Here is a 26,286-nt window from a genome sequence, read left to right on the forward strand (position 1 = left end):
CTCCGTCTCCGTGTCTCTATCGGACGGCAGATCGAGAAGTCGGGAAAGTTTGGAAAAAATGACGAGACGACACAAACTCGTTTCGGACAAGTCTGTGACAGTAGCCGTACGGCGGCGTGGCTTCGGCGCAAAATTATTGACCCAGTCTCGCCAACTCTTCGCGATATATATAATACGTCCGATCCTTGCAGCAGCGTGGCGTAGAGGAGTATACTTTCTCTCCCACAATCGGTGCTGCGCGCACAAGCTACCTGCTCGATATGTGATAATCAGGTTCTTTCGTCGCATTGCGCGCTAATAAACATCCCCGCAAAAATCGACTTCGCGACGACGGTGACGTAAAGGCGGCCGCCGCCGCCGCCGAGCGATCGCGGAAGAAGAAAACTTTGGACAACTACGTCATCGCCTCGGTCGTCGCCGAGTTCCTGTACTCCGCGCGGTTAGATAACAGCAGGAAGCCGACTCGGTTGCATAATATCGACGTTGCGCAATCGATACCTTCACCTTATGCGCGCCTTATGTCGCTGCGCCAAGAGAAGAGAGAAAATCTCGCCCGGAGGGAGAGACATGGCGGAAGGGGACCGAGCGTTTCGGATAGAATTTCATCCCTTTAAACCCTCGGAATTCCACGATGTGCGCCCCCTCGCGCGTATCGCCCTTAAGACGAATAACGTAAATATTTTCCCACATAATAGCGCTTTGGTGCCACAGATCCGCGTGACTTCACCGGCGGGACGGAGCGGGGGGGGGAGGGGAGGGGAGGGGGGGACTCATTTCCCCGGAAAAAAATTCAAATTCCAGCGCTCAGAAATTCTACGGAAATTCGCGATTTTCTAACAGAAGCCAACTTTTCGCGCGCGCGCGTTACGTGAACCCAAACGCAATCCGGAAGCAACGATACAAACCCGAAGATATAAAAATTTTATTTTTTTACGACGTAAAATAACAGACGTGTCTTGCTTCTCGTGAGGGAGCTTTGAAACATCTCTCGCAAGAGCGACGCAACCTTCCTTGGAGTAAATCCAGAGGATTCGGCCGAATTTCAGCCGGTAGTGAGAGCACTTTGACGAGGCGTTTAATTTGCCGGAGTGAAGAAAAGAAGCGACTCGAGAGCGTGTGTGTGTTCCGTCCAACGGCACGCTTGGCTTCTTTTTAGTCGTCGTGGCGCGGTCAAGATTCCTGTACGACAGTCGCCGGATACCCGAGGATCCTTCACGGCCTGGCCCGCGGAACGGGTTCCTCGCAGGTGAAGGCGCGACGAGCCATGGCGCGTCCCGGAAGTAGGTGCGTCCAACGTAGTTCCTCCTTTCGAGGCCGGGACGTTCCTAATGGTCTCGCGATCACCATTGTCGTCGTTACGCGCTCGGTATTAGCGGCCGTGCTCCGTTGCGTCGTCGTGCTCACACATCGGTAGGCAAGTGCACAGGAGGAAGTAAGAGACAGAGAGAGAGAGAGAGAGAGAGAGAGAGAAGAGAGGTAGAGAGGGCTATTCACTGTATATTTCAGGCCAGGTCCCGAATAAGTGTAGATGATGTAAAATGTATGAATAGAATAATTCAAGATTTCATTTCGCAGAGGGAGCGCACGAGTAAATCTCTCTGCACCTTCTCTCTTTCTCTCCAACTCTCCCTCCTGATGTACGTTGGAGGAAAGTAAATCTAAAACGGCCCTACACCTTTTTTGCCCGAAGAAGAATCTGCGCGAGACGCGCGTGGAGAATGGCGCTCCGCGGGGTAAGATTGAAAGACAGTAAGTGGGAATGAATTACGCCCGGCGAGAATTGATTTTGCGTAGAAGCGGCGCGATTTTGCGGAAGTGTAAAGAGCTAGCAACGAGTTGCTGGGAAATTACGCAACTGAGAGATTGCGTGAAAATAACCAGAGAAGTCTGGGTTATGATGAATGCAAAGAAAATCGTTTGAGCGTATGAGAAGAAAATCAAGAAAAAGGGAAAGAAGTGCGAGAGAGAGGGGGAGAGAGAGAGAGAGAGAGAGAGAGAGCACACGTACGTACACGTGTATACGTATGATGTCGAGGGCGGACGAGGTGCGGGAGCACGCAGGGAAGGGAGGGAAGAGAAGTCGGTCGTAATCTGTGGGAGAGGACGAGGAGGCAGCCAGGCATGTCCGAAGGAAAGGAAGCTCCGCGGACCTCAGTTCCGCTCGTTCTCGTCTTCCTATCCGATTCTCTCTCCCCCCTCCCCCCCCTCTCTCTCTCTCTCTCTCTCTCTCTCTCTCTCTGTCTCTATCTTTCTCTCTTTGTCTCTTGGTTTCTCTTTGTCTTTCTCTTTCTCTCTGTCCGTGCACCGCCGTAAGTGCTCGTACGAGTCACTGATTCCGACCACCTCGCCGCTCAGCATGGCGTGGGTGTGTGTATACGCGTGCATGCGTATGCGTACGATGCGTTGCAAGCCGTGGAAACGACACACTCCGCTACTTCTCTTAGGCCACTTACCTTCTCCCTCCAGCCTCATGGGACGCGAGGACGACTCGTCCGAGAGATCGAACCCATCGTCCGATAGGTCCCATACGGATCCGTCCGATCCGGCGATTCGACCGGACCTTGAAAGGACCCTTCAAGACATCAAAGGGTCTCGGCTGGTTAGTAAACGGCGCGTTATAGCGACGGTTTGTAAGGCTCGGCGAGTCAGCTTGCTTTAGCGTACAAGCGGATTTGTGAGTCACTATCGGTCATCGCTCTCTCTCTCTCTCTCTCTCTTTCTCTCTTTCCCCCTGGCTCTTTGGACGAAATATCTCGCTCTGGTAGCGCGGGGAAGTTTGAACGCGCTCAAGTTGGGACGCGCGTAGCGCAAACATTCGGCTACAAGTTGGCCCGCGCCAACGTTGACTGGCACGCTGACTAAAATTTAGTACAATCGGTCGCACAGAAAGGTTCCGACACGTTACCCTCTTCGATGAGTTCCGGAACAGAGCGAGGAAAAGTCGCGAAAGGACAATTGCCGCGATTCCCGCCTGCTCCGCAGGCAACTCATCGAAAAGAACCGCAATCTTTCTCCGACTGAGTGTATATGCTCTTACTCGCAGATCTCTGCGCGGGCACTTGAGAGAAAAATCTCCAAGTTCCCAAGAACACATTTTCGTACACCACCGCTGGAGCGTCTTGCGCTCTGAGTTAAAGCTGCAGTATCGCGGGCGTGACGTGTCGCGCGTCTATTTGAATAAACCCTCGAAAGTACGGAGTACGCCATCGCCGAGATGCAAACGGCTCGTTTACGCCTCGGCAAATTGTCGCTCGATTTCAACCGCTAACTCATCCATGCCCGCAGCGGAAAAATGTTAATTTGCGTAAGCGATCGAGGGACCTCCCCGTATCCCGGAAAACAGCCACGGAGAGGACACCGCGTGACACTAATGCCGTCTCTCGCATAGTAATCGAGGAAGCGACAGTTTCCTGGAACGCGGTCTTCCCTTTAAACGTTCCGCAACCAACCGGATATTGTTAACGTATAATATCTATATAAAACACCGACGAGATCTCGCGGAGGTACCGCCACGCGACAGTTCTCACTCCGATCCCATTCGCGCTTCACGATCCTCGATCAGTCAGAGAGAGAGAGAGAGAGAGAGAGAGAGAGAGAGAGAGAGAGAGAGAGAGAGACAGCCTCGTGAGCGAGCGTTTATCCTGCAGCTACCTCTGAATTTCCGCACCTTCCCTCAAACTGCGCGGCACTAAACTGCAATTAAACGATCACTCCCTCCTCTAATCTCCTCTCCCGTGATGTCTGATGTCATGTCTAGTCTCCGCTCATTTTCCCCGATACCCTCTCCATCACCACGGTCCCTTGGCCCTTTCCGCGTGGGCCAAGTCCGCTTACGCGCGACTAAGGACTGCGCGAGGAAGAAAGCACGGCGATAGGGAGAAAGGAGAGAGAGAGAGAGAGAGAGAGAGAGAGAGAGAGAGAGAGAGAGAGAGAGAGAGAGAGAAGGGGTGGGGGAGGGACAGAGATTCCGGACGCCTGCATCGCCGAAGAATGCCGTGTAATGATGCTGCACATCCGGGACGACGGTTGGAACACCCTGCCCTGCGCCTCCCCGCGCTACCCATCTCGCCGCCGTCGTCATCGTCGTCGGCGCTCTCGGCTCGCCGTCCTTTTTACTTTGTGCATCCACCACGGCTTCCGAGACGCTTCTGTGGTGTGGCGTGGTGGTGCACTGCCGTGTGGCCGAGTGGCGAGAGAGGAGCGCGGTGGCGTAATCATTCTCGAGAAGAGGCTTCTCTCCTCCTGCACCTTCCGTCGGTGCAACGCCGAGGCGAGGCACGGAGGTCCTCCGATCGAGCGGGAAAAAGAGAGAGAGAGAGAGAGAGAGAGAGAGAGAGAGAGAAGGGGAGTGGGAGGGAGGGGAGCAGGGGAAAGGAGGGAAAGAGGGAAAGAGGAGAAGGAGCGGACCGGATTCCAGCAAAGACCTCGTCATCGTTCTCCGACACACAATCGACGGGATGCACGCGTCTATCTGTCCCGATTCCTTCTCCGGGACCGAAAACGTCGAGTAAACTTGAAGAGAAGAAGAGGGCGCCAGATTTTATATTCCGAAGGAAAATGTCTTGTCGGCTCGGTCGCACTAGCGATCCGGGTTAAGTCCAGTTGAGCGATCAGTCTCGCGTACCACGTCAAATGATTGTCTCAACTATTATACAGACACGAAGAAAGGAGAGAAAATCCGGGTTCGGCGGGGTGCGCGCTTGAATATTCGTTCATCCGTTAGTAGGATTATCCGAATCGCATTGCCATATCCGAGTGCCGTTCAGGCTTAAGAGAAAACGTTTCCTCTTATTTTAGAAAGAGTTTCCTTCTACCTTTGTTCTCCTTTTCGCCGCCATTTACGCGGATTTATAGCCATCGTCGTTCCGTCGTTCCGCGAAAAAGCGCTGTTATGAGATTATGGAATTGAATGATAATCCGCTTATCTGCGAAATTGAGCCGGGCTAACGATAACCGAACGGTAGCGATTTCAACATTCCGTGTAGTAAATTATCCGTACATACGTTTGAAAATGTAGCTTTCAACGTACGGATGCGCGCGAACTTTGCATATTGATTCTTGCGAACGAGCAAAGCAGTCCACCAGAATTAAACCGGAGACCGACCGTCGTTCTCTCGTGTGTACTGTCGTCACTTTCGGATGGACCGTCTATTTCGCGTTAAATTACGTCTGGTAACATTCTTTGGCACGCCCGATTGTCGCCGATGAAGTTAATAAGAAAGATCCGAACGAAACCCGTCGGCGAAGGCGATCTAAATGCAAAACTTAGGAATTAACATCCTCTGACGCTCAAATCGTCTCGCACAGAATGCAACGTGAAAAGTGATTCCGTTCAAAAAATATATATTTATTGTAAATTAAATCGTCCCCGTGTTGCATTATTATTCATGAATGTAAATTTTATTAATTCCGCCGTAAAACGCATCTATTTCTTCATCGCGGGCGCGTGTGGAATATTACGGAGGATATTTTCTTCGCTACGACGGGGGGGGGGGGAAGGATTAGTTTTTATCATTAAATAAAATAAAGAAACAAAAAAAAGCGTGACATCTAATATCGAAGATTGCGAATATCGAAGAAACCGCTTAAGATTGTTACAATATCCGTTTATAAAGTGTCCTTTATTTATGCAACGCAGCGCGAGTTTCGCTCTCAAAGCGCCTGCTTGGAGCAAAACTCGCGCGAATATTACTTCGTCGTTCGGATGATTCGAAAGCAAATCTCTAGCTTCTAACAGAAACCACGCATTATTTCGATCAGCGACGCTGATTACAAAGTTAATGTGAAATATGATATGTCCGCCGCGAGACTTCGAGTTTGCCACCAGTTTGCGATCGGAAAGACATCCGTAATTACGAGTAAGTAATCGCGAGCATAGCCGCGCGAAAGTGGCAGTAAACGTCGCGAGAAGAGGGAAATGAAGAAGAAAAGCGGGAAGAAGAAAGCGGTCGCCCGCCGACGCTGCGTTTCCAAATTAGCGATCCCTCTCGCTCGCCGCGTCCGATCGCCGCGGTGTTCTCGAAAGGCGAAATGACGGAAATAAAAAGAGAAGACGCGCTCCGCGCGCGCGAGCCGTTACGCGCCGTATAATCTGTTAACGATAAACGGCGACGTTTAGCGTTTCCAGTATCCCATAATTGATAATCGATGGCGCGTCGAGTGAGGTAATGAAGTGCGCGCGAGAACACTCATTAATTCCGCGGTCGGATACGCCGATACGACGTTACTTCGTAACATCGTGCGGACACGTGCGAAATTTCAGCAGAATGCGACGGCCGATGACCGATTGCGAGGAATTGGGAGAGCAAGCGGATTCAAAGAACAACTCACCGCGGCGATGATCAAGTCATAGCGCCAGGAAGGAAGGAACGCGAACTTTGGTCGATGGACGAGGACTCGCCGGTGCGGTTCGCTTACACCGCGATGTGACGGATCTAGCAGCAAAAGGAGAGTCGACACGTAATTCCCCGGTAAAATAATTTCGATATGACGGAATAATTCTCTGTAGCCACTTGGAGAAACGAACGCAAGTAGCGCTAGCGCCGCGCCATTCGCAACGCGGATATCAGCGTCTGATATCTGGGTGGCCCAGATTTACCGACAAATAAGGGACTCGAGATGATAGTGTAAGCGATGATAAAATAACTCTTGAATCTACAGAAGTCGAGCAACACTGTGAAAACGTTTCTCGGCCTTCGATCGCAAAGTATTAATTTAAAATTACGTTGTTCGATATTCATTTCCAAGATCCGATAATTCGAAGTCGAAGATAAAGGAAGGAAAAAAGGACGCTCGCGGGAGAACCGACCGAGAACGGGAAAGTATTTATATATAATTATACGCGATGAAGAACCCGAGGAAAAATCACGTTGTTGTTGGAAGCTGCGGCTCCTGTTCGTCGAGCCCGCCGAGGATGGACCGTCTCGCGCGAGTTGACGCGCGGCGGCGTTACACAGCGAACCGGTACTGTTGCACGATTAAAATAGCACGACGAACGTCGAATATTAATTCGATAGCCGCGGTGTATCGAACGCCTTAAATCACGAGCGAAACTTCCTCCAGCTGGGGAGGCGCGGGGAATTCCGACCGGAATCGACGACGACGACGACGACGACGACGGGCTGCCGACGATCGATCGATAAGCACGGCGAATTATATTCAGCTACGAGAGAGCAGACCGGCTTACGGCCGGCGCGCGTAGGAATTTAATTTGCACGACGATACCGCCGCTTAATTTCGCCACCCAAAATTCCGAGACGCCGAGAAACGCGTAAATAGATCGGCGATCACCTCTCGCGACGCGGAGGACTCTAAATCGACTGCGTAGATGACGACGACGGCGACGAGGACATCCCGCCAGTTATTTTTGCTATTTGCTCCCGCTCGAGCGATTCTCAGAAAATATTCCGGTTGCACGAGCATCACCGCTACTAAAAATTAGTGACGCTGAATTGGTCAGCTGAATTAGTCCGTGAACCGTGAACGCATTCGCGATAAATCGCTGCTTGTATCAATGGCTCGAAAACATTTCCGATTAACCCGCGGCTGTTTTGAAGCTATCTCGTTAAATCGAAATTCTCAGGAGAGAGACGCAGGAATCAGTCATTTATGAGATAATGGTCGGTGATAAAGTCAATAATGTGATATATTTTGAGGAACTCCTGCGAAGTGGAGAATATATTAATCCAAAGATACACGAACATGTATAAAAAGTAAAGTTTCCAGTTATGTGCGAATAATGATGCGTCTCTTATTATGCACGCGTAACACATCTCAATCGTAATCAATTAAAGCGGCCGTTAATAATTGCAATGGTAATAACAATAATCAGTCGCGATCTTTCAGCGTTAAAGCGCTAAGAGTCGATGGAATAACTGGAAAATCCTACAGTTGACTGATTTTGCTCGTAAACGAGCGATGACGGTGGTGCAAATTAAGGTCTATGCACACTATACGTATCGTCACCGTCACAACATCATCATCATCATCATCATCATCACGTAAATGTTACGTCAAATTGCATTTCATGCCTATTAACACCATCAATTTACAGTCATCATAAACGTCACCGTGATCGCGTAATGGCGATCGTCATCTCCGACTCGGTCTGCTTTTAACTGTCGTCCTAATTGGAGACTATACGTTACAAATTTATATCTTTTTAATATTAAAGTATTTTTTTATTGGGATATTTTGGGCCGACTTGCTAGTGATTGTTGTGTTCCTGCTGTCCTTGATGAAGAGAAAGGAAGCAGACGAAATTGCCGAGTTTACGAGATATTGCTGAAAATAAATTCGTGAACGAGTCCTGCACATTGTTTAAAACATTGAAACACAAGACTGAATATCTTTGGGATCTCTGAAAACTTTGACGCGACGATTGACTCTGTACTGAAAGACACAGGACCACGCGGATTGTACCGTTTTAAAAAAAATTCTCGTCAGGAGGATACTCGATGTGTCGAGTATAGTCGGACTGCAGTCCGATTTCCTGACGACTAATACGCGACGTTGTATTTCCGACTCGTATGAATACATTTGACGTTGCACTGACGTTGCAACAGCGACGTGTGAACGGTGACGTTAGTCGATGACACGATATGGTGTGCATAAACCTTTAAGCTCACCGACGGACCGACTTCACCGGTGACGTTCGAGCGAGCGCTCGTCGAAATGAAGTAAACGTTTTAACGACCACGTGGAACACGCGTCGCGCTTGTGCGCGCGTAATATTTCCCTTTTCCCTCTTTTTTTTTTTTTTTTAGTACAATCTCCTCCCGATTACACAAATTAGTTGTCTCGAGGCGCGCCGCCGCGCAAGGAGCGATTCGCAGTCCGGCTAATCGACGCGCTCATAGTCCGTGTTCTTGTTGGCTCAACAACCATAATAAGCCCATGATTACCACAGTGATAATATACCACACGTTTCCTCCGATTACTTACAACGTCGCTCTTTACATTCTTCTCTTTCGTTCTAACCTTATTCTCCCGCGCCTATCTTACTTCTTCTCTCTCTCTCTCTCTCTCTCTCTCTCTCTCTCACTCTCACTCTCTCTCTCTCTCTCTGTCTCTCTCCCCTTCTTAATTAAACACCATTCTTCGATCGTTTGAAAGAAATAAGACACGACCTGTTGGATTAAATCGTCGCGATCACACAACATCAAACGACGACGCTTGGAGATCTTTTTTTGCTTAGCATACGATTGAGCAGCGAAAGAGCCGAAATAAATAATGAGCATTTAAGTCAGAATTCCGTCGAATTTTTAAGAGACATTTGGAAGCGTATCTTGTGAAGTCGACGGGGAGGTGGGAGTCTCTTGATGATGAGTTATAATTCATCGAAACTCCTGCTACGATTACGATATCTCGTCGCCTTGCCGCATTTGTCTCGCCGCGCGAGATGTTCTCCCGCGCTAGTAATTTTTACTTAATTGCTACATCTCCTCTTCCCTTCGCTTATTTATATCTTTCAGCGCTCCCCGGGGGAATTTTAATACAGAATTTTAATGCGGAGTGTCCCCCTTTCTTTAATAACTCACCTTCATTTTTCGTATCTCTCTCTCTCTCTCTCTCTCTCTCTCTCTCTCTCTCTCTCTCTCTCTCTCTCTCTCTCTCTCCCCCGCGCCGCGCGGCCGCGCGCTTCTTATTGTTCTCCCAGGAATTTTAATTCCCGGAACAAGAATAAGTATCACCGTGTATCCCTATCGATCTCGAACTTCCTCTATCTATTTCACCAGCATCTCGCCTACCGTCGTCGTTCCCTTTTCAACGGACGACGTTGTACGTCCGACGCGGCGACGCGCAGCTCCGCCGGTGCGATAAATTGCATATCGCCCTCATTAGGCTCGCTTTCCACCGTTTCTCGTTCGCGGTGCTCGCTTTTGCCGCATGATTATTATACCGGGATTAAGGCAGATTCCCGCGCGATATGCCCCGTGAAATAATGTTTCTGACGTTTCCAGCGCGGAAACATTATTTCCCAACTTATCGGCGCGATGTTGCGCAACGTCGATCGTTATCGCGGATTATTACGTGCCGCATTTAAACGACACTCCGGCCGTCGCGTTGGAAATATTAATTTCGCGCTTGCCTAATTGAACGGGATTCGCGGATGGAATCGATTAAACGGATTTATATCGCCTGACGCGCGCTCGCGTTTAAATCCTTTTCTCCTTGCCTGATACGAATTTATTTTTCAAAATGTTCCGTGACTTATTCATACGACTGATCCGTCGAGATAATTCACGATAATCCGTCTGCATCCCGTCTATTTGATTCAACGTAGATCTTCATTTGTGATTATTCTTGCTTAAACCGACTTATCTTGCAATAGACTTCTCTCTGTCTTATCTCATTACGAGCCTTAATATTGCAGTAAATAAATTTACTTAACTCTTGTATCCACTTCAACGCGCCCATTTTAGGCCCCATTTTTACGACCTATTTTTCCGAGCTCGTCGAAGATTTATTTGCGCATTTCAATACGAGCCATTACGAATATGATGAATGCTGTGATATAATGATGAATGTTATAAAAAGAGATTAAGTCCGTGCATTACTGTAAATAATATCTAAAGACGAAGTACTCTCGTCCAAGTTAAAATTGATCTCCTCTCATTTGATTGTGTTCCGCGCTATTCCCGTTAACGAAATTTTCTCGTCCCAAGTTTCGATATATATTCGGTTTATTACGAACTTCCGTTCGCTCTCGAATAACAGAAACTTAATTCCAGATCGGATTATGTAGTCCGTAAAATACGGCTCGTTCTTTCTCTTAATGATCGCTTCGCGATGCTGTAATGCAGGCGTAATAGTCTCATAACGTTGGAATAACTCGCAAACAATGACGCGTAGAGAGAACGCGATGAATCATCTAGCTTTAAAATCAACAATAATCGTGCAGATTCGAAACAGAGGGAAAATATGATTAATGAAATATTATTTAATCTCTGCAGTGAATACAAAATATTTCTCGCATATTGTTGTATGCGAATTAATACGAGCTACAATAAGCTAATAACTCATACATGTTACATTTATAATTAAACAATGTTTATCCAATAGATGTACATTTTCTGCTTCCAGCAAGTTACACCGCGTATTATTTAAATAATAAGTGTATGGTAATTTAAATATATTATACAGCATAATATAACATAATATATCACACAGCATAAGAAGACGCACAAAAGCCCGCTCGTTTCGCGCCGGCTCGTTTACGAGTTCTAAGATAGCGATAATTTCGAAAAGATAAATCAGTGCATACCAATACGAGGCAAACGAATGACGTAAAACATTCCTCGTTCCCCTCCTGCTCCCCCCCCCTCTCCACACATTCGTGATCATGTATTATTAAATACCGCGGAGAATAAATGGCTTTGTTAGAAGCATCTCGACCTGCACTCGTTGCGTAATTACACCGCGTGGTTTCCTTATTTCCCGCCGATTTACGTACACGAGCGTTTTTCGTGTCTTTGAGAAATGCCCGGGGCTTTCACGTCACGCGATTCACAAGCGAGCGACGGTCACGACACTCTTTTGCATCACTCTCATCAAGATCAAAGATCAATTAAAAAAGAAGAGGAACAAGAATCAGACAGAGAGGAAGAAGCAAGAAGGAAACGTCCACCTGTGTTCTCGCGCTCTAGTCGCGGCTATACATATTCAATTCAAGATATTGTATACCATTTCCGTAAACCGCTAACGAGCGGCAATATTATTCAAATCGGAAAACGCGCGCGTCGAAGAGAGACCGAGAGACACGAGATTTTTCCGCTGTGTTCTCGGCGAGGTGGAATATAACGAGAGACCGGACGGGACTTGAAATTGAAAATATCAACCCAGGCTGGCCCTGGAGGTGTCGCAGAATCTCCGTATCGTTATTCGGAGCGGATGCGGAATCGTAGGTGTCCGGTAACAATGATCGCGTTTCAGTCCGATGGAGGTAATGTCCGCGGCGCGGAAAAGCGGCGCGAGAACGCGCGAGGCGCGCGATCGCCTTCGCCGATCGCGGCGCCGCTTTTCTTTCTCGAGAGAGACCGGCGCGCGCGCCGAGCGCGCGCCAGCATGTCCGGTCAACGCGGAATTAGGTTACCTGCCGCGGCTGCCCGGAGATTGCCATAACTCCGGCATTACCGTAACCGATTATATAAGTTCGGCCTGCGCGTGCGTTTACGCGCGCGCAAAAGCCGCGAGCGAATTGCCGCCGCCGCGCCGTTCGCCACGGTGTTCGAAGCGCGTGTGAACGCGCCTTAAGGCGCTGCTCCGAGGAGAGAGAGACACTTTCTCTCCCGATCCTTGGCTTTGCATTATCAGCGCACCGCCGGCGATCGACATTACGTGAGACGTACAGGTGTGTGCAAGGAGAGAGAAATTGCGATGTGCTGAAACATCGTCGAATCGCGACACGAACGGCGACGATGCGTTTCGGCGCGGAAGGTCGCTCTTGTGATCGCCTCTGCGATTTGCAATTCGAAGTATAAGCAAGTAAATAAAGCACAAAGCTGGCCGAAAGGAAAGGATAAGTCATTCATTCATTTGTTACAATCAACATAAAATTACGCGAGACTCGGTCGATGCTTTATCGGCGCCTCTTTTGGATCCGGGAATAAATAATTATCGCGAGTCTCGTGTTTACTACTTTGATACAAAACGACGACGGTGCATTTAGACGAGGAAACGACGTAAGGCTAACGCAACACCGCGTTGTAAAGCCAATGTAGGTCTGCTATAAATCGCAGAGCGCGATCCGCGCGATCTCTTCCGCAACCGCTGGGAGAGTATTCCGATTAACGCGAGACGTGGTGAATCAACGAACACGACGGTAAATCCCCGTGATATATCTCCACCGGAAATTATATCGATCGTCGGGAGTCGTCCCGAAGAGTGCCGACTTTGAACGGGCTGCGTTTTATAGAAAGGAAACAACCAAATCGGCGAGTCGACTCTCGAGGTTACTCTCCGCCAGTTCACTTCGCATGGAATGCGTAACATTTGACGTTTTCCGACATCTGGAAGCGCGAGAACGATCAATGTCGTCCGATGACTGAGCAGAGAATGGCAAAAAAACATGCAGGCTCGTTAGATATTCCCTTCTTCTTGGTCTCTCGACATACACAGCGATATACATTGATTGTTCTCACTCGAGGATGCCGCCTGTCGAAAGTCATTGCTTCGTCAAAGCAGCGCGTTCTCGATACCGGCTGCGATCAGTACCTTCATGAAAAGCTATCTTTGCCGTACGACGTATTCTTCGACGTATTCTCGAAGCTTCATCTTGACGATCGAATTATCCTGGCGATCCTAACTTTTGCAACATTCGTGGCGTTTGTACGACTTGCAATTTCAATTTTCGGTCCGGAAGAAACAGAGAACCGTGAGAACGTGTGGCAAACGCGCGCGTGTGTGTGTGTGTGTGTGAAACGGAACGGAAGAGTTCGCGTCGGGCCGCGATTTTCGGTGATGAAGCGATTTTTCAGACTTCGCGCCGCCGTTTTCGGACTCTTCCACGTAGCGCAGTTCCGATCAACTCCTCAAGCGCGCAGAGCGATAAATAATCATCCCCGGCGTCAGGCGACACCTAAGAGCGTCGACTAACGAACAGAGAGATAGGGGGGGGGGGTGAGAGGGGGCTGGCAGGACCGTATACGCGGATACCGTGATCTATCGATCCATCGATCTTTACCTGCGGCTTGGCCTTTCGAGAGAGGAGAAGCCGCCGCCGACTCGCTTTGCCCTCTCTCGCTTCGGCGATAACCGCCCGCGGGATAAATGCTAGCTACGTGTTAAAGTTCATCCTGTCGTTATTAATCCTCGATCATCCGCAAGGATCACTCGCAAAAGAGACTCTTTTTATATCGCGCTCGTGGAAATGGCGCGATCTACGCGCGGGCGAGCCGCTCCCTTTTTATGTCGCGCTTGTGGAGAAAAAGCGCGCGCGGTGTCCGTGCGAACGTCGCAAGTGCGACGTCGTTTAATAATAATCATCTATGGATATCGTATCCCTGATGATATTTTTTCATACTCTCCTCTCTCTCTCTCTCTCTTTCCCTTTCTTTCTCTTTGGTAAGGTCGCGCGGCACGAATTCTAACGATTCCCGCCACGCGCGAGAAAGTTAGATCGTGAGGATGGTGAGGCCAGAGCGCCGTTCGGGGGACGGGGATGGGGGAGGGAGAGAAGGGAGAAGGAGGAGGAGGAGGAGGGATATATTTTTATCGTCACGAAGGAGAGAAAAGTTATTAAACTTATTTCTTTCTCGTTCGCGATCTCGCGCTGTTATCTCCGACGGGATCGATGGCCCATGTCGGTGTCGCGCTAAGCCCGCAGTAGTCGCGGCTTAACTCGGTCAAATTCCGCCTCGTCCCCATGTTTCCGGTTCTGACTTGAGAATAAAGCGTTAATCGTGCGGGATTAATTTAGGAAGAAGCGGCGATAGATCGGCCGAATTAAAATTGAAGTTGGCCGACGTCAGCGGGATCGCTGAAATTCAGCCGGGATATATCGCGCGAGATGTTCGCCTCTGCTGCTAACAGGAGTAACGATCGTCTCACGGAGACTTTCGTTGCATAATTACGGCGGTTCGGCGCTCTTCTTCTCGCTCGAAAATCAGAATTAGCTGGATTAGGGTTAAATACGAGCGAGGAGCCGCCTCGCTCGCGCGTCGCGCGTATAGTTCCCTCTCGCCCGATTTATTCCCGCCTGGTTTCTCTCTTCCCCGCCGGCCCGTTCTTTCTGCGGTCTCCCGCGATTTCTAATTGGGCAACGCAATTTCCTTCCTTCGCCTCGCGCGAGAAATTCCCGGATTGCGCCAACGTCGTCGCCGCCGCCACCGCCGCCACCGCCGCCGCCGCCGCCGCCGAATTACTAAACCGCTCGCTGACAGCGTTCGATGCTCCGACGGCCGCAACAACATAACAACAGCAACACCGCGCAGCAATCGCATAGCGACACCGCTGTGTGTATGTGTGTGTGTGTGTGTGTGTGTGTGTATCTGTGTGTACGTATGTGTATTTTCCCCTGCCGCATTATTTTATTTCTTTACCGCGGGTGCGCGCTTCAGCTCTGGTAGAATCGAGAGCTGTAAAGTACCCAACTATATTTGTATCTGCCATTTCCCTCGCGATTCTGCTACGGAGAGTAAACGAGGGCGCGCAAAGTCGACGTCCGAGTCGACACGCAATCGACACGTAACGCGTCGTCGACGGAGAAATGAAATATTAAAGGCAATAAGAACTTCCGGCGAGATCTGATGATCGCAGTCGGCCGAGCGTAATATATAAAATCGCGTGTTACCGATAAGCTGTTAAGCGCAAAACTGTTGACAATGCGACAAAATTATTGGCAACTTGCAAAATCTGTCGCTCAAAGTACTATGTCTGTCTATGTTGCATGATCGGCGTGCGACGAGTAAATCGTAAATCGTGTTTCTGTTAAATTCGCCTGAAACGTTCAGTTGGAGTCAATCCGCGCGAGCGGTGATGCTCGCAGCTCGATTACGCGGCGCTAATAAAGAGAGAAATTACCCGACGACGCATTTTCAGCGAGATGCCCGCTCGGCGGAAATTCAATCGCGTCGCGTCGATCCCCAGCCCAGTTTCGAGGCCGAAACACGAGGCGCGCCTGTCGAGCGTCTTTGATATCGACACTACTTTCCGGGACATTCGGCCGCGAGCTAAAAACCCCTAACGCGGGCGTGATATTAATCATGGCAGCAGGAATGCGAGGGCTGCGAGAATAGGGCCGTGGCTTTCCTTCTTCCCTCGCACCAACGACGATCCACAATGGACCCGTAGATTCTAGCCTCGCGCGTATTTACGCGCGATCGATCGAAGAAAAGAATCCGACACGACACGGGCCGAAAGTTAGTCAGCCTCGTCCCGAGCGCGGGATTGCTCGAGGACTCGAGGTGTGTTCAGGGCGTAGCAATCGGACGCGTTCTCCTTTTTCACGCGGAGTGATTGAATTTCCCTGTCACAACGTGGAACAACTCAACGATGAGAATCACCAAAAACGCGTCGTCGCGATCGTCAGTTCGCCAGGGGCAATTCTTGGGCGTAATTCTTACGCGGGGGGGCGGGGAGGGGGGGATCTCGGTAAAATATTCAGCAGTTTTAGAAATCGGGCTTGAATGGATTTAATGAATTTTAGATCAGTTGCTTAGATTAATTAGATAAGAATTTTAGATTTCTCGGTGTTGCTCTCAGCGGATCATCCCTCCGAGGAACGGATTAAAACCGGTGAGAGACGGAGAGCTCTGGTCACTCGCTCTGGTAGACTCTTGACTTCGTACACTGAGAGAAAAGTATATGATATTTGGAACTATATAATGATATAGCAACTGAATTATAGTCCGAAATATCATATTTATAGTAAGTATTACCATAATATCGGTGATAATTGCGATATAGGCATAGTATAACCAACCATGTAATATTTTTACTAAGAATTATAGTGAGTTAAACTAAAATTATTGTATGGATACAAATCCATAAAATGGTAGGTAAAGTAACTCTTTTATATAGTCAATATTACCCGAATATTTGCTAAATGATGAACAGATGTAACTATATGGAATATTAAATCTCACTATATTTGTGAATGAGAAATTACCATACATGTGGTAAAAGTAACTAAACAATTATTTCAGACAATCATTGACTATATATTTGTGTTTATTCTACTATATTCTGCAGGTTTCCACGAACTATAAAAATATGGTTGACGCCAAAATGAACTATAAAATATAGTGAGATTATAGTTAATTCAACTATATTTTTCTATCAGTGTAGAGGATCCCGTAAAATGTACGGGCCCTGTCTTTGAGCGAGAATTCGTCCGACACCCTAACGAAGGATAATTGCCGGCCGGGCTGGGAATAATTGCAGGCGACAAATAATCGACAGGGGCTCGCGCTGCGCGATCGCGCCTCTTCCTCTCTCAGGGGATACTTTGCATACACGCTCGAAACTTTCGGGACTTTCGCGTGCGTCGTAAAATCTCGTAGAATCGCGGCGCGGCAATTTCACGGCAGTTTAGAGTCTCTCGCACGGCTAGAATCCTTAGCAAAACTATCGTTAAACTTTAAAAACCGTAATAACGCGTAGAACCTACTCGGGGGAAATGGTGGTGGTGGTAAGTGCACGGTTCTTTCGAACTTTCAAACGCTCGGCGTTAAAAGTCAACCGGCCGCGTAAACGTATTGTAATTCCGCACGATACAATTAGTCGAAGGGTTATTATTACCTACGTTACGCACAGTCATTAGCAAGATCGAAACGATAAAAAAAAAAATATATATATATATATATATATATATACGACGCCACGAACCGACTTTTTATTGAAGTGACTTTGATATTATATATTTCACGTAATAACATCATATACGAATAATAAAATCTTTCTCATCGTGTTCTTTTCCGACGCTGAACAAGTTTCGAAATAAAATAAACATGCTGCAAATATCAAATCTGTCGTGTTGAAATTAACGAATTTTTAATTAACGAGGTTGATAAAACAAGGAACAGCGCATTTTATACAACATGCTCCTTCAGCAACGCAAAATATTCCGTGACACATCGCGATAACTATACGGGCACGCTGGCGATCTTCTATTTTATCTATCACATTGATCATTATCGCTATTATTTATCGCCATCATTATCATTATCACTGCCAATATAATTTTTTTCGTTTTATCTGTCGGGAAGTACTAATTCTTATAGTCCAACTGGAAAAATAGATATTATCGAGAAAAAAGTAATGCCCTTTAAATTTCTCGGAACGACTTGGAAACCTCATTCATTACTTTAACATTCATTCAAAACGCGTGAAAATTCACTCGAAGCGATGTTTAATTAAAACTTGAAGCAATTTCTTAACCCTACCTAATCATCTACCTAATCATCTACCTAATCATCTACACGAGTAAACGTTTCGATCGACTCGACTAAATTTGACGAATTGAAGTGTATCATCCTCATTTTTTCGCACTTTGTACGCATTAAAAAGCTTCAAAGAACTCGGCGGTCACTCTACTTTTCAGATAAAAATTTGCTTGAGGAAATTCAAAGAACAACGTACTCGGGGTAAATACACGATAAGGCGACAAACAAATATGGGAGGACGGACCAAATAACAATTTGAAGTTTCTTGGAAAAAGAAGGCAAACTGTCTTGTCTGTTCTACAATGCTGTGCTTACTCTGCTTCCAATGTTATCTACCTCTAGTCCTATGCTCTGATCCTAGACCAGAGAGCAATAGGAAATGGAGTCTAAAGACATTGAGCTCCCCATTCTTCAAAAGATGATAGATTTTTGGAACGTTACAGTATCAGTAGACGCAAAAAATGATACAGTATGCACACGACGTCGTTCAAAAAGAGGATGTAAAGTCTGATAGTTATGACGTTGAATTATGCTAGAAAGTAACGCGAATCACACGTGTTGAGATTCAGGCGCAAAAACGATAGTGGATATTTGAGACCAGGAGAAAATTACGAAGAAGAAAGAAATCACCTTGTTAAATTTCCGAGTGTTACTTTCCATCGGCCGCCCCCTGCTCCTCGATGCCCGAATACCTCACATATTAGTTAACGAAAGAGACCGCACCAATTTCTTCGCAGTTATTTTTCTTCCTCCTGACGTTTTTTTTTTTTTTCCTGCGAGGGAAGGGAAAGAGGAAGAGCTTCGAAATTAAGCGCGGGCTCCTTGAGGATGACCCTCGGCGAGCGCGTAAACGCGCGTTTGTCGGAGAAACGCAGTTCGCGCGTGGGCGCGATATATATTCATACGCGTTCCCCTCGTTTCTCGGGACCTTTTCGGCGATCTATCTCTTCCGTGGGGATCGGGGTCTCGATGGGCGGTCGAAGAGGACCGATAGATGCAGGGGGCGCGGGGACGGACGGGAAGTAAGAAACGGACGGCGAGGGAGGAAGGAGTTCCGAGGAGAAGCACGAAATAAACCGGACATCGTGGAAGAGAGCCCTCGAGAAGGTGGTGCAGGTAGCTCTCGCGCAAACCAGTTTTACCAGTTATATCCTCTGTCCGGCTTATATGAGCACCGCCGATTCCTATGGTGATCGTGGCCCGGTGCCGATGATCATGGTGTTTGGCGCGCTTTTTTTCCAAGAATACTTGAACGCATCGCGGCGAACGTTGTTTTTAACCGCCCCGTCCTCTCGATGACGAACCCTCCTCCTTCTCATCCTTCGGCGTCCGCCGCGCGTTTCCTGCGCGAGGACGGACGGGATCGGAGGCCTCACGTGCACAGGAGATGGAAGGAATTTGAGATAGGTTAGACACCTTTCCGAGACCCTCGCGTGTAATCTCAGGTCTTTGAGATAAAAAAAGAAATGTCACGACTGTGAGGGACGCAATTAAAAAATTAACGGGAAGGGAGGAATCGGAAAACAAGCGATGACGCAAGATCAAAGAATTTTTCCTTGCAAATAATCACGAACATTACCTGATCTTCTACAAAAGATGTTTAAAATGTTCAAATTACGCTAATACATTACGTTATTATGTGACAGATTGTTTTCCTTTTAAAAGTCATTTATTGTTTCCATCAGTCGTTAAAATGTTTGATTGGAAATTGAAAAGCAATCACAATACTACCGATATACTAATATATATTGAGCGAATGCAAAAGTTTGATGAATTTTTGATAGCAAAATGGAAAGAGAGAGAGAGAGAGAGAGAGAGAGAGAGAGAGAGAGAGAGAGAGAGAGAGAGAAATAATTTGATTAAAAATAATTTACTGTCTACCTTTTACTTGATCAAAGTTGGAGAAAGAGAATAGATAGCGATTATTTGGATGAGATTAAACCGTTTTTAATCAAATTACTTAGTCCATTTTTCTACCACAAAATCCATCAGATATGTTGCACTCGCTCGATACATTATGTTGATATCCGTTGTGTAATACATCGACTGTCTCTGCTTTCTCTCCAATATTCGACAATAATACCATACAATTCGCCATAAGGATACATTATAAGAATAAATTATAATGATCAGATCATGTTAAGAGGACCAATTCCCATTCGATCGTTAAAATTAAGCAACATTTTCTTTTGTGTATTTATATGCATACTCCTAGACAGGATATATCTGTGTAGCGTTTTCCTCTTAATTATTATTCGAAACGTTCGTTTTCGGATTAACGGAGTCTTCTCGCTTAAAGTTTATCTACGTCGTCAAGAAACTTTCCGCGAAAAAATGAAAGAGAGTAAATAATAACGAAGACCGACCGGCCGATAATACCCATTCGAAACGAGAATTAGGCTCGTTATCGTGGCAAGGTCAGGGTTTAACGAAGATTAAACAGTACCGAAGCACGTTTGGTTCCATTTCCGTATGAATATAAAGTTTACTTCGATGAGCAGCAAGATTTTTTTCTGTTCACATAAATGTTTTACGATTAATTTTTTCTATAATCGATCGCTAAAATGTATTTTTCACAAGCTCATTTTTTCTTTATAATCATTTAAAATTTGTGAACTATTTTTAGTCCGAACTTTATATAGCTAAGGAATTAAATAAAAATTGAATATAAAAGCTAAGAATATCAAATTAGAATGAAATGAGTGAATCAACAAAATTAATTAAAATTTGGAAATTTGATTAAATAATGAATTAGTTAAAACAAAATCAATTCCAAATTTGTTAAAAATATCCAAGTGCGTAAATTTTATTGATTTCGACGTTTTTATTAGATTAGAGATTTTTTGCCATAGTATGATCTAATAAAGAGACAAGACAGAAATCACGTGTAAATTATCTTGTGGTCAATAATTTAGCTACTTTTGTCGCGAATAAAATAATCAAAGGAGCGGCGGTGATAGCAGGATCTTGACGTAGAAGAGGAGAGAGATAGCTTGTTTGCTCTAGATTAAGATGAATTAACGAATTCGACCGGATCAACACGAACGTCGTATATCTTTTTTTATTTTTTTAAAGTCGTTTTCTGCTGTTTGGCTCGAACGTGTAAGAATTAATTACAGAGAGTGGATATGTATATTACAAGTAAGATAATTTGAACGACTTATTTAGATATTGTTTAAAAAAAGTGTCTCGAGTGCGTCTTCATCTCTTTATAAGACAATTATTATGTCAAATAACAAGAACAAACATTATCTTTCCATGATTCAACGTCGCGTTATACAAGATAGATGTGTGTTTTGTTGCGTCGTAAATGGAACCGGTTATTGACAGTGTTCTAGCATATCGTGTAAACAGTATTGCAAACAGAATATAATATTAGTGATTTAGTGAAGCGTTTCTAATAATTAATTCCCATGGTATCATTGATACATTCTATTTTTATCTCAAAACATCCGCGAATCATTATCGTGTGAGGTGCCAAGTAAAAAAAAAAGAAACGGCACTGATATTTGTGTTTTCACTGTCGATACAACGATCGACTTTGATGTCGCGAAATTCCCGACAAGCTGCATTTTGGCCATGAATCATTATCTGTTTACGTAAGATGAATTCCAGGTACAGTTCATTAATAATTCAGCTTGTTCAGCGGCAAGCGTAAATCGAGCCACTATTTTATAGTTCTATTTTTCTCTTTTACAGGCATTCGTCATTTTATTTCTCGTGACGTAAAAGATCCGTTGACGTTTTGCATTGATGTTTTATAAGATAGATTCATATGACACTATGAGACTTATAACATCAACCTAACCTCACGCAATGATTTGTTATTGCCTGTACGAATCAATCGGTGATTATTAGATTTGATTACTTCCCGTCTGATTAAGCATCTTATCGCGCGATTAGTTAGCAACTTTTTTTTGCTTTACTACGGACGTATAGCTGCGTATACAAGTGGTTTAAAAGAATGAGTCCTCCATAAACGATTTATTTATTTGCACGTACATAATACCGCGAATATTGATAATGTTTCGATAACTCCGTGTTATATACGTAATTAAATTACTCTGAAACACCTTTCTCATATAGTAAAACAATGGATGCACTTACGAGGAACCAGCTGCGACTACGTGTTTATTTTAATGTCGAATAAATTAAATCGAGAATGACCTACACTCGCGAAAAAAATTTGTCGCTTCATCAAAATGCGCGGACAATTTAACCAAATGGGTACCGGAGTAAATATTATTATTACGGAGTTAGATTAACGTTTCTTGGTTATTAGTCGAGCAAATTTAACAGGTTGAGCGATCGTTTCAGTCTTGATGAACCAACCTCTACCTTATAAATATTTGCTTTGCGCGAATCACAAGAAGCAGTTTTAACTCGCCTCGTTTTACACGAATAGACACACATACGTATCCTTCGTATTACTTTCATGCAGACTTGTCACGAACATTTTGGTTGGGAAACCAAACTGATGCCGGTTGACAAGATTAGCGTTACGTCAAGCTGACAATCTAACGCTCGAGACACGAGACAGAAAAGCTATCGATGCTGAAAGCATCGATAGCTTTTCTCACTTACCTATATCTGCCGCGAAAAGATCTCACAAGCCGAGCTCGTCCACTTGTAGGCGAGGAAATCGCGCGAATCTGCCGAATCCGTCAACGAGAACTCGCGAGCGAACTTTTCATCGATGCCCAGCCGACGTCATCGTAGTACTATGCGTTTGAATCCAACCGCATGAACGTAGCCGCGCGCGCGTCCCTTCTACCGCCGCGACGCGCTTTAGTAACCCACGCGAGCGGATTAGTAACCTAAAAGCAATTTTACATCACATGAAGACACGACTCTCACGCGATTAAAGTCTTGCAGTTCCGATTTGTGTATTTTCAGATAGAACAAGTATTTAGATAATATTCGTGTATACTCTTGATAACAGAGCGCAAAAACGCTATTGTTATGCGAGGTTATGATCGTACATCGATATATATATATACATATATATATATATATATAGATCGTACAATTGGTGATACACGCGATGATCAAAGGGAAAGATCAGAGTGTCCGCGATAAATCGTTTGTTATCGTAATAAAGTCTCTAGAGTTATCAAAGTAATGTCTCGAACTTTACAGATCTTTTATCCGCGATAGGGCACCGTACGGCGCGCGCACGTTTGGCCTTACTATAGATTCCACATTAGTCCGTGAATCATGAGAGAGAGAGAGAGAGAGAGAGAGAGAGAGAGAGAGAGAGAGAGAGAGAGAGAGAAGATAAAAATTTTTACCGTAGAGTTACTTCCGAAGTAGCCCCGGCTACTTCCATCACGATGTTCCACGTTGCTCGCAAGTGGAAACGATCGTCCGGGGTTAACTCGACGACAATCATGATCGCGATTACGAGGAAGCTACGAGGAAGTCGGCGGGTCTCCCTCCTCTTTCTCCCTGCCGTTCTGTACGCCAACTTCGCGGCGATTTCCCCACTCGGACGCCGTGACTGCGATTCGATTATTTCCGCTGGCGCTGGTCGCTCGCGCGCCAAAAGCGGCGCGCGATTCGCCGCCCGCAGCCGCCAATGACCGTCGACCGATACCACTTGTCGGCAGTGGCGGATTCAGCGGCTCGACCTCTGGGGGTAAGTTGGTTGTTTGGTTAGATTGCTTATCTCCTAAGGGAAGAGCCGCCGGAAAAGTGTAATTGCACGATTCTTCGCACTGCACGCGGCATACTCTCTCGATCTCGGCTTAAGGTCATTCTACAATACGTGTCGTAAGTTGTAAGCCGTAAGAACTGACCAATTATAGCCGATTATTTTTGTAATAATCGACTGTGATTCGCCAATTCTTACGGCTTACAACTTACGACACGTATCGTAGAGTGACCTTTAATCCTTGAAATCAGGCTCGGTAGTATTGCCGGTAGAGTTTCGAGAGAACAGCTATCCGCCTGTGAAGAAACAAGTTGTCCGTCCCTTCCTTCCCGAGCCCTTGGTCGTGTTGACGCAGGAACAAAGACGAATTTAGCTTTGACAAGCAATTATTTCCCCTGCTTTCCGCGTTCGCAGTTGTCCGACCACGACTCGTCGCAATTCGCGCAGTCTTCGTGAGAAAAACTGACGCCTACGCGCGACGCGAGCAAATGGTGAAGCAAAATCGGGCGTGCACGCTACAGAGAGGCGAGAAATGTTTGAGGAAAATTTCCGAGGCTGGGGCAAGACACCGTTTCCCCGCCGGTCGTGGATCCGCGCCTGCTTACTCGCTCCCGATTGCGTTGCGCCGTCTCACTCGCGCTCACCGAGGACGTACAGTGGGGGAACGGCGGGGGGATTGACGTGTGTACGGGGGAAGGGAGAAAGGAGGAGATGTGGTGGCAACACTTCCCGGCACTTCCTACAGCGGCTTTGCATCAGTGAGTTCAGCTCAGTCGCTCGCCGACCTCGAGACGTGATTGGTGTTTTTCGCGATTAAAGCCGCAGCTGTGTATGCCGCAGTCGCGCCGCAATCGCCACCGCTCGACGAGCAGCAGCGACGCGCTTGTTATCGTCTCCGCGAAGCGGATCCTTGCGCAAGAGCCGTTGTCGCGCGCGCGCTCCGAACTTTGCGAACCTCCGCGTCCGCGTTCGCGTCCTCGCGCGTTGCCGCGATCGTCGTAGCCGTAGTCGTCGACGTCGTCGTCGTCATCGTCATCATCATCGTCATCATCTTCGTAGTCGTAGTCGTAGTCGTCGTCATCGTCGTCGTCATCGTCGAGACACAAGTGACAGCGGGAGCTAAAAAGGACCAAGTGACACAAGTGCGAGCACAAGCCGCTCCTTCCCGAGTGCTATGACCGAGGATTCTCCGCCGTTCTGCTGTGATACGTAAGAAGCGCGAACTCGCCGATAATTCGCGCTCCCGATACAATCCCTCTCACGTGTTCTCGCGTGGTCGCGGCGAAAACTCCGCTGCGGACAGAGCCGCTCTCTTTCTAACTCCCTCCCATCCCCTTCTCCCTTCGTATTCCCCGACTCTCTCTCTCTCTCTCTCCCCCCCCCCTCTTGCTCTCGCGGATGCCGCCCGCTGCGACCTGATTACGCGCGCGCGTGCCGCCCTGTGCGTGCGTGCCCGCGACACACGAGGGAACGGGATCGGCGATTCATCATCGGCCGATGAACGGTGGATGAACGGTTTGTGTCCCGATTATCGTCGCACGGTCGACCAGTGACATTGACAGCTGCCCGGTCAGTGACATTTGACAGCCGCTCGTCGCCCCGTGCCGTGGAGGATTTTACTCGCGAGAAGCAGCAGCCGACATCGCGAAGTCGAGCGGAGCAGGCAGTCTTCGAGGTAATTGGCCGCAAGATTTTTCCGTATGTCGCGCATGTTGCATGTTGCATGTTGTGCGTTACGGCGAAGCGACGACGAGCCACGTCGACGACGTGCGCGCTGCGTCTGTGCTCTCTCTGCGTACGTGTGTGCGTGCGTGCGTGCGTGCGTGTATGTATGTGTACGTGCGTGTGTCGCGCATGCATATCCGCCGCTACGCGCGTGCGCGTGCGCGCACTCTCGGTACTTCCGATCCTCCGCTGTAAACAAACCGTCGTCATCATCGTCGTCGTCGTCGTCGTCGTCGTCGTCGTCGTCGTCGCGCCGAACGTAGTTTTCCTCTCCTGTGGCGCTGCCGGAGTCACACGCGCCTCGCGAACTGCGTATTCCGCGCACGATCTTGAGAGCGGGATTTATCAAAATTTATTGCCGCGTCGCGCTTTATCGCCGACGAGCGAGCGGTTGCTCCAATTCGTCGCGAGCTGCGCGCGCCTCTGGAGATCCGCTTCTCGTTTCCGCGCGATCCGCGGAATTCTGGCGATCGAACTGAATTCTGCAACTCGATTCTCGATGCCCGACTTTTCGATGCCGCGCGACACTTGCGTAATTCTCTCGTGCGCGAGAGTGCCCGCGCCACGCTCGAAACGCCCGCCGGTTGTTTACATAAACGCTAAATATCAATTTTACGCACGGGAAAATGCACGGCTTGCCGGTTTTGCAATTGTTCCCCGTGTCGGTGGCGCGTACACGCGTGTGTCACACGAAAGTCGTGTTTTAATTTACCGCCGCTTACACTCGTTAAAGCGAAGCGAAACGCTTCGTCTCGTTCGCGATTTATAATCGCGGACACGTCGTTAATAAAGGACGCATACAGTTAGGATAATCGACGGACCGGAGGTGCAGCGCGTTCGTTTCGTTTCGCAAAAGATCGTGCATCTCTTTATTAGCCTTCCTCTCGCACATTTCACGGGTCCACGAATCATTTCCCGCGTCTCGCGCGGCATAACGGTATCGACAGACACGCTTCTTCGCGCTGCCTGCTGCGTCCTCTCCCCCCTCCCCCCTCTCCCCCCGTAACATCGCGCTTTATTCTT

The 26,286-nt window shown here is 47.4% G+C and overlaps 1 protein-coding gene across 3 annotated transcripts in view; it reads left to right on the plus strand.

Moving 5' to 3' along the window:
- aop (ETS variant transcription factor anterior open) overlaps positions 1–26,286 on the plus strand; it is a 171,115-nt gene that overhangs the window by 104,146 nt on the left and 40,683 nt on the right. For 2 of the 3 annotated variants that reach the window (XM_011153838.3, XM_011153839.3), the window contains exon 1: positions 24,262–25,213. The exons of the other annotated variant lie outside the window; for it this stretch is intronic. The gene's annotated coding sequence lies outside the window, so the exon portion shown is untranslated. Of the gene's footprint in view, positions 1–24,261; positions 25,214–26,286 lie in introns of those variants that run through there. 3 annotated transcript variants of the gene reach the window in all.

This window comes from Harpegnathos saltator, unplaced genomic scaffold (genome assembly GCF_003227715.2).
Source record: "Harpegnathos saltator strain DR-91 unplaced genomic scaffold, Hsal_v8.6 scaffold36, whole genome shotgun sequence".
NCBI lineage: Eukaryota > Metazoa > Arthropoda > Insecta > Hymenoptera > Formicidae > Harpegnathos > Harpegnathos saltator.